Raw genomic sequence first — 9,278 nt, forward strand, 5'->3', positions numbered from 1 at the left:
GATCCTACTCTCTACATCAGTTTTGTGGACACCTGCGGGAAATCAGAACCTCTCACCCTGACACTTGTCACTTAATTAACTGGCAGGGAAAATCTTTTCCAATAAGAACAAAAATCTCTCTCTCTCAAAGATTAAATCTTTCTTGACGGAACTTAGCCGAAAATAGAAACAGCAATTTCACAAGAGTTCATTTACCTTATGCCAGTGGAAAGAGATGACACAATGTCAAGGAATGTGCTTGAACTTTATAAGCAGGCAGACTTCAATTTGAATTCTAGCTCCTCCATACACCAACATGGCCCTGAAAGTTAATCTTTGTGACTTCTAGCTACTTAATGTTTGAAATGGGTCAATAGTAAATTATCTGAAGGGAGGTGCTCAGTAGTATTTCTAGAATAAATATTGTTAACATTTTACAACACAGTATAGTTGATTTACAATGTGGTGCAGGGAAATTTGATGGATAGAAAAAACACTCTGGCTAGAATGCAGTGAGTATAAGCAGGAATAGCATAAAGTTAAGGTGTTTGATAAGAACCCTGGTAAGGGGGCTGAAGTTTATTTCACCTACAATCACAGGGTATTGTGTGTCTGTTTCATGACTTATGTTTCAAGGTTCTTTAGCTGTTTTATGGATAATAGACTCTAAGGGGTCAAGAGGTTGTGGAGGAAACTGGAAGTTGTTTGTATAAGGAATGGTGGGGCCCTCACCAGAGAGGTAAATAAGGGCCCATCCCTAACACAAGAGTTTGTGTTCTGGTGGCAGAGAGAGTCATTAAAACATTAATTTCAGCAAAATGTCAAATATTCAAACATAGAGATAATCATGGTTGCTAAGAGGGCAGGAGGGAGAAAAAAGCATGTGATTCTTGCAATGTGAAGTGAGCCTTGCAAATACTGAGTCTGGGGTAGCTGGATGAAGCACAAGCTGGAATCAAGATTGCTGGGATAAATATCAGTAACCTCAGATAGGCAGATGACACCACCCTTATGGCAGAAAGCAAAGAACAGCTAAAGAGCTGCTTGATGAATGTGAAAGAGGTTAGTGAAAAAGTTGGCTTAAAACTCAACATTCAGAAAACCAAGATCATGGCATCTGGTCCCATCACTTCATGGCAAATAGACGGGGAAACAGTGTCAGACTTTATTTTTGGGGGCTCCAAAATCACCACAGATGGTGACTGCAGCCATGAAATTAAAAGACACTTGCTCCTTGGAAGAAAAGTTAGGACCAACCTAGATAGCATATTAAAAAGCAGAGACATTACTTTGCCAACAAAGGTCCATCTAGTCAAAGCTATGTTTTTTCCCAGTAGTAATGTATGGATGTAAGAGTTGGACTATAAAGAAAGCTAAGCACCCAAGAAGTAATGCTTTTGAACTGTGGTGTTGGAGAAGACTTGAGAGTCCCTTGGACTGCAAGGAGATCCAACCAGTCCATTCTAAAGGAGATCAGTCCTGGGTGTTCATTGGAAGGACTGATGTGAAGCTGAAACTCCAATGCTTTGGCCACTTGATGTGAAAAACTGACTCATTTGAAAAGACCCTGATGCTGGGAAAGACTGAAGGCAGGAGGAGAAGTGGACGACAGAGGATGAGATGGTTGGATGACATCACTGACTCAATGGACATGAGTTTGAGTAAACTCCAGGAGCTGGTGATGAACAAGGAGGCCTGGTGTGCTGCAGCCCATGGGGTCACAAAGAGTTAGACACGACTGAGTGACTGAACTGGAGTAGCTTATGTTGTGACACCCCCCCCCACTCCCACTCCATAAACCTCTACACTGCTCTAGTGTTGGTCCTTCAGCATTTGCATCTTAAGAGTAAAGCAATGATCCAAACACCAAGAAAATGTTAATGATGGCACCCAAGCACAGGAACTACCCATGGATGATTCCACATTGGGATGGAGATGTCAGGGAGATGATCAGGAAGCAGTATGTTGATTTGGATCGCAGGAAGCTGATGATGGAATAACAAGATAGGACACTGAAGAGAGGGAATGGAAACAGAATGGAGACTTGAGCAAGTCACACATACCTGAACTTCTGTGTTCCCCACCCCAGCCCACCAACTTCCAAAGCATTTACGGGTTTATTAAAGCCCAGCTTAAGATCTTGTCCCTCCATAAGCCTACCCTGAACATTGCAGTTAAAAGTCAGTTTTTTCCTTCCTGCAATTGTAGTCTCTGCCAATTTAAGACAACATATCACTTTGGTTTATTCTTTCCTGTCTCAACATTTAAACAAACCTGTGAATTCTTTAAGTACTTCCTGTTGCTTTTGTACAATGTTGAGCTTCTAGTAGGTTCTCAATGATGAGTGGCTTGGGGTATTTACAGCAGCTGTGGCATCATCCCCATGGGCCTACAGATTCCCTTACTAGCTAATTTGAAGTGCATCAGCCTTTTTACATGTAGCTCTATCTACAGTCTCTGTTATAAAACCAGTTTCATTTTTTAACTTGTCAGACTCCATAAGTTCTATGATGCTTGTAAATTATATTGTATTATATTAATACAAGAAGAGCTTTGAAAAATAATAGTAAAACCCATCACAAAATCCATTATGGGAACTTCCTTGGTGGCATGATGGATAAGAATCCTGCCAACACAGGGGACGAGAATTTGATTTCCTGGTCTGGGAAAATTGTACATACCAAGGATCAACCAAACCCATGTACCATAACTACTGAGCCTGTGCTCGAGGGCCTGTAAGCTGCAACCAAGTGCTGCACCTACTTTTAAGCCCATGCATGCCTAGAGCCTTTGCTCCACAACAAGAGAAGCCACTGCAATGAGAAGCCCACATACCACAACAGAGTAGTCCCTGCTTGCTGCAACTAGAGAAAGTCCATGCAAAGAAATGAAGACCCAGCACAAAAATAAGTAAAATTTATATATATACATATAAAATTTCATATATGTATGAAAGCAAAATCCATTACAATGAGAAATAATGATACCTAGCAGGGGATCTGGGTTTTGTTTAGCTTTGGCTGGCAAAAAAAAAAAAAAAAAAGTTAGATTGAATATCTAAGTTCTTTTCCTTATCAAAGTCTTGTTTTACTTCTTATTTATGCATCAGTTCAGTTCAGTTCAGTTCAGTCGCTCAGTTGTGTCCGACTCTTTGCGACCCCCTGAATCGCAGCACACCAGGCCTCCCTGTCCATCACCAACTCCCGGAGTTCACTCAGACTCATGTCCATCGAGTCAGTGATGCCATCCAGCCATCTCATCCTCTGTCATCCCCTTCTCCTCCTGCCCCCAATCCCTCCCAGCATCAGAGTCTTTTCCAATGAGTCAACTCTTCTCATGAGGTGGCCAAAGTACTGGAGTTTCAGCTTCAGCATCATTCCCTCCAAAGAACACCCAGGACTGATCTCCTTTAGAATGGACTGGTTGGATTTATGCATCAATAACACTAAAATCCAGCTCACAGAAGAAAACCAAGATGATTTTAGAAGTTTACATTAAAAATCAGACATCATGAGAGATGAGGAATGCCTGAGAGAGAAGAGAGCTGGACCTTCAGAAAAGTACTGGCAGTTTCATACACTGGACCCAGTGGATACCTTCTGTTATCTTCCTTAAGGTGTCTCCTTCCTCTCTTCAACAACTCTAGCTTTTGTGTTATTTTGGTTTTGACTTCAGTGTGCCTCACACTTAATGCAGTGTCTGAATCTGGACAGGTTTTCAACTCTTCCCCTGCCACAAAAATCAAATCTGGGGGTCTTGACCATGCTCTTTCATTTCAGTCTTGGGCCTTCCTCTAGGTTTATACCTTTCTGTCGCTCTCAGCAACTCATAGTAACGGCTGATTCCAATGGAGCTTTTCACCCGTAACAGAACATTACCTTCATAACTCCCTCCAAGGATAGACATCTTTATATTTTCATTTTATAAATGAGGGACCTGAGGCACAAAGAAGTTAAGTAAGCTACTCAGGAGTTACCCAGCTTTATGTCATGTGCTTGCTGTTCTAAAGATAAGATGTTCCTTAGCGTGTATGCATTTCTTCCTTTCTTTCAGGGAACCAGGGTGATAAGAGTCGACCTCGATCATGTCCATGAATTAAGCTTCCTATATCCACTTTGAATTTAATGACTTCAATTTTCACTCTTCAGCTGGCACTGATACAACTGCAGACTCTAAGTAAAGGCAAGATAAGGAGGAGAGGACAGTTCTGGAAGTCCTGCATATAAATTCATGTGGCAGCTCCTGCCAGGATGAATTCCTCTGAGTGTAAACCTTATTTTTAAAATGACGTGTTTTAAAATTTATAACATGACAATTAAGGCATGAGGCAGTAACTAACTATATCTGTTTCTAGATGGGTCAAGTTTTAAAGAAATATTGCAACAAAATCCTAAAAAGAGGACCCTGAGGAGCTCCTATTAAGTTCTGCCTCTTGCTTCTGAGCTCAGTGTCACCCAGTTAAAGATTGGATTCACCTGTATCAAACTATAGGAACAGCTGCCCTTCGTTTCAGAGGAAATCACAGTGATTGAAATGGTCTCATAATGCTGAGGTGTTGACCTAGAAACGGGATAGGGTGTCCCACAGTATGTAGTTCGTGTCCCTCCATTGTTTTTGCAGGAGTGTTGATGGGTTGTGTTGAGTCATAAAATGGTCTCATCCATTTCCTCTTAAAATAACCCTTCCATTTCTATAACACTTCAGTTTGTGAAGTACTCTTTCCTACATTATCTCATTTGCCTTTCACATCAAACTCAACATATCCAAAATTGAAATAATTTCCCCTCTCAAAGCTGCACTGCCTTCAGTGTTCTTCATTCCCGTCAAATCCACTCCTGCACTGTCTTTCACTCTGCTCTTCCTCTCCATGCCTCATTGCCTCAATGGGTAAGTTCCAACCCTCCTCACCCATCCCCTGGAACAGACCACTTCATTTTTTTTATATAAGTAAGAGTGTTCCTGTTTCAAAATCTTTAGGCAGAACATCAGTATATAGAGCAGACTGACATGAAGCAGCTGGAAGAAATGAAGAAGAGCTCTGTACACACTGGGGAGTTCCCCTGAAAGCCCTAAAATTTTATTGAACAGCCATCCATTTATTTTGTTGCCTATGTCTATGTCCATGCTAGAGTGGCTCAGCTGAGCAGTTGCAATACAGACTATAAGGCTCACAAAGACTAAAATACTTACTATCTGGTCTGTACAGAAAAAAGCGTGTTGACTGCTAGCTTGCGCTATAGCAATAACATGCTAAATGAACTTTCATATTAACTCTTCTTTGATAAACTACTGTCATAACTGCCTCATAACTGATGCTATTAAGTTTCTACAAAATAAAGTTCAAATTTATTAACCAAGACTTCCCAAAACATGACTTACAAATACCATTTTTACATTAATTTCCCTTCCCATTAATTAATCCTTTCACAAACACTCTGAAAAATGTTTTTCTCTCTAAGTGGTCCATACTTCCTTACACCCAAGTCATTTTTATCTAGGAAAAGCCTTCTTGCTTTTAGCTAGTAAATCTTTAAAATTAGTCCTCCTTCTGGAAGAGTCTTTTGAGCTTACAGTAAAAAGGGATCTTCTTTCAAATTTCCCAAAGTACTTTTATCACCTCTAGTACTTTTCCCACTACCAAAATATTTTTATCACAGATCTAGTACCATCACTGATCAATTTCTGTCATAAATTCTAATTATAGATAGTCCCCAACTTATGATGGTTTAACTATTTTTCATATTTTGATGTTACAAAGGGCTTCACTTGTGGCTCAGCTGGTAAAGAATCTGCCTGCGATGCAGGAGACCTGGGTTTGATCCCTGGGTTGGGAAGATCCCCTGAAGAAGGGAAAGGCGACCCACTCCAGTATTCTGGCCTGGATAATTCCATGGACGCTATAGTCCATGCGGTTGCAGAGTCCGAGCATGAATGAGCAACTTTCACTTTCAAAAGAAATATACATTCAGTAGAAACATATTTTGAATTTTGATATTTTCCTGGGCTAGCAGTATGTAATATAACCTTCTCTTACAATGCTAGGACCCACAATAAGCCACAGCTCTGAATCAACCACACAATCATGAGGGTAAACAACTGATACATTACAACCATTAAGTTGTTCACTTTCAGCAGATTATTCAATAAATTACATGAGATATTCCAAATATTATTATAAACTAAGCTTTGTGATAGATGATTTTGCCCAACTATTGACTAACATAAGTTTTCTGAGCAAGTTTAGGGTAGGCAAGCTAAGTAATGATGTTTGGTAGGTTAGGTGTATTAAACGCATTTTGGACTTGCAATATTTTCAACTTACACTGCATTGTTGAAACATTACACCCTGGTAGCTTAGCTAGTAAAGAACTCACCTGCAATACAGGGGACCCCGGTTTGATTCTTGGATCAGGAAGTTCCCCTGGAGAAGGGATAGGCTACCCACTCCAGTATTATTAGGCGTCCCTGGTGGCTCAGATGGTAAAGAATCTGCTTACAATGTGGGAAAACTGGGTTTGATCCCTGTGTTGGGAAGATCCCCTGGAGGAGGGAATGGAAACCCACTTCAGTATTCTTGCCTGGAGAATCCCCATGGACATAGGAGCTTGGTAGGCTACAGTTCATGGGGTCACAAAGAGTCAGACACAACTGAACGACTAAGCATAGTACAGCACAATCCCACTGTAAGTCAGAATATGTGTGTGTGTTTCCTTTATTATCTTCTAAACTCATTGATGATAAGAATCTAATATATTTTCTCCCTCTAGAACCTGTTCATACCTAGTATGTGTCTTGTATTTCATTAGCTTAAGCTAAGGAGTTGCTAAATGAATAAACCTGTAGTCCTGTAGTAAGAACTATTGTAACATCCATTTTACAGATGAGTAAACTAAGACATACTCCCAAGCCTCAATCACTGTCTCCCATCAGGAAGCCTCCATAAGCCTCTTATCCTTATCCATCAGAGGGCAGACATAATGAAAACCACAATCACAGAAAACTAATCAAAATGGTCACATGGACCACAGCCTTGTCTAACTGAATGAAACCATGAGCCATGCTGTGTAGGGCCAGGCAAGACGGACGGGTCATGGTGGAGAGTTTGGAAAAACATGGTCCAGTGGAGAAGGGAATGGTAAACCACTTCAGTATTCTTGCCTTGAGAACCCCAGGAACAGTATGAAAAGGCAAAAAGATAGGACACTGAAAGACGAACTCCCCAAATCTATAGGTGCCCAAAATGTTACTGGAGAAGAGTGAAGAAATAACTCCAGAAAGAATAAAGAGACAGAGCCAAAACAAAAACAACGCCCAGTTGTGGATGTCACTGGTGATGGAAGTAAAGTCCAATGCTGCAAAAAACAATATTGCAAAGGAACCTGGAATGCTAGGTCCACAAATCAAGGAAAATTCTAAGTGGTCAATCAGGAGATGGCAAGAGTGAACGTTGACATTTTAGCAATCAGTGAACTAAAATGGACTGGAATGGGTGAATTTAACTCAGATGACCATTATATCTACTACTATAGGCAAGAATCCCTTAGAAGAAATGGAGTAGCCCTCATAGTCAACAAAAGGATTCAAAATGCAGTACTTGGATGCAATCTCAAAAACAATAGAATGATCTCTGTTCATTTCTAAGGCAAACCATTCAATATCATGGTAATCCAAGTCTATGACCCAACCAGTAATGCTGAAGAAGCTGAAGTTGAACAGTTCTACGAAGACCAACAAGACCTTCTAGAACTAACACCCCTCAAAAGATGTCCTTTTCACTATAGGAGGCTGGAATGAAAAAGTAGAAGTCAAGAGATACTTGGAGGAACAGGCAAATTTGGCCTTGGAGTACAGAATGAAGCAGGGCAAAGGCTAAGAGAGTTTTACCAAGTGAACACACTTGTCATAGCAAACACCCTCTTCCAACAACACAGAGAAGACTCTACACATGGACATCATCAGATGATCAAAACCAAAATCAGATTGATTATATTCTTTGCAGCCGAAAATGGAGTAGCTCTATACAGTCAGCAAAAACAAGACCAGGAGCAGACTGTGGCTCAGATCATGAACTCTTCATTGCCAAATTCAGACTTAAGCTGAAGAAAGAAGGGAAAACCAGTAGACCATTCAGGTATGACCTAAATCAAATCCCTTATGATTATACAGTGGAAGTGACAAATAGATTCAAGGGGATTAGATCTGATCAACAGAGTGCCTGAAGAACTATGGATGGAGGTTCATTCCATTGACAGGAAGGAGTGATCAAGATCATTCACAAGAAAAAGAAATGCAAAAAGGCAAAATGGTTGTCTGAGGAGGCCTTACAGATAGCTATGAAGAGAAGAGAAGTGAAAGCCAAAGGAGAAAAGGAAATATATATGTACTTATTTGAATGCAGTGTTCCAAAGAAGAGCAAGGAGAGATAAGAAAGCCTTCCTCAGTGATCAACACAAATAAATAAAGGAAAACAATAGAATGGAAGACTAGAGATCTCTTCAAGAAAATTAGAGATACCAAGGGACTATTTCATGCAAAGATGGGCACAATAAAGGACAGAAGCAGAAGATATTAACAAGAACTGGCAAGAATACACAGAAGCACTATACAAAAAATAGCTTCACGACCCAGATAACCACAAAGGTGTGATCACTCACCTAGAGCCACATCCTGCAATGTGAAGTCAAGTGGGCTTAGGTAGCCTGACTATGAACAAAGCTAGTGGAGGTGATGGAATTCCAGTTGAGCTATTTCAAATCCTAAGTAAAGTGCCACAGAACTGGAAAAGGTCAGTTTTCATTCCAATCCCAAAGAAAGGCAATGCCAAAGAATGTTCAAACTACCACATAGTTGCACTCATCTCTCATGCTAGCAAAGTAATGCTTAAAATTCTCCAAGGCAGGCTTCAACAGTATGTGGACTGTGAACTTCCAGATGTTCAAGCTGAATTAGAAAAGGTAGAGGAACCAGAGGTCAAATTGCTAACATCCATTGGATCATTGAAAAGGAAATGCAGTGGCAAGCCATACTCTATTGACTATGCCAAAGCCTTTGACTGTATGTATCATGACAAACTGTGGGAAATTCTTAAAGAGATGGGAATACCAGACCACCTTACCTGCCTCCTGAGAAATCTGTGCAGGTCAAGAAGCAACAGTTAGAACTGTATGTGGAACAAAAGACTGGTTCCAAATCAGGAAAGCAATATGTCAAGGCTATATATTGTCACCCTGCTTATTTAACTTATATGCAGAGTACATCATGCAAAATGCTGGACTGGATAAAGCACAAGCCAGAATCAA

Source organism: Oryx dammah, unplaced genomic scaffold (genome assembly GCF_014754425.2).
Source record: "Oryx dammah isolate SB20612 unplaced genomic scaffold, SCBI_Odam_1.1 HiC_scaffold_28, whole genome shotgun sequence".
Classification (NCBI taxonomy): domain Eukaryota; kingdom Metazoa; phylum Chordata; class Mammalia; order Artiodactyla; family Bovidae; genus Oryx; species Oryx dammah.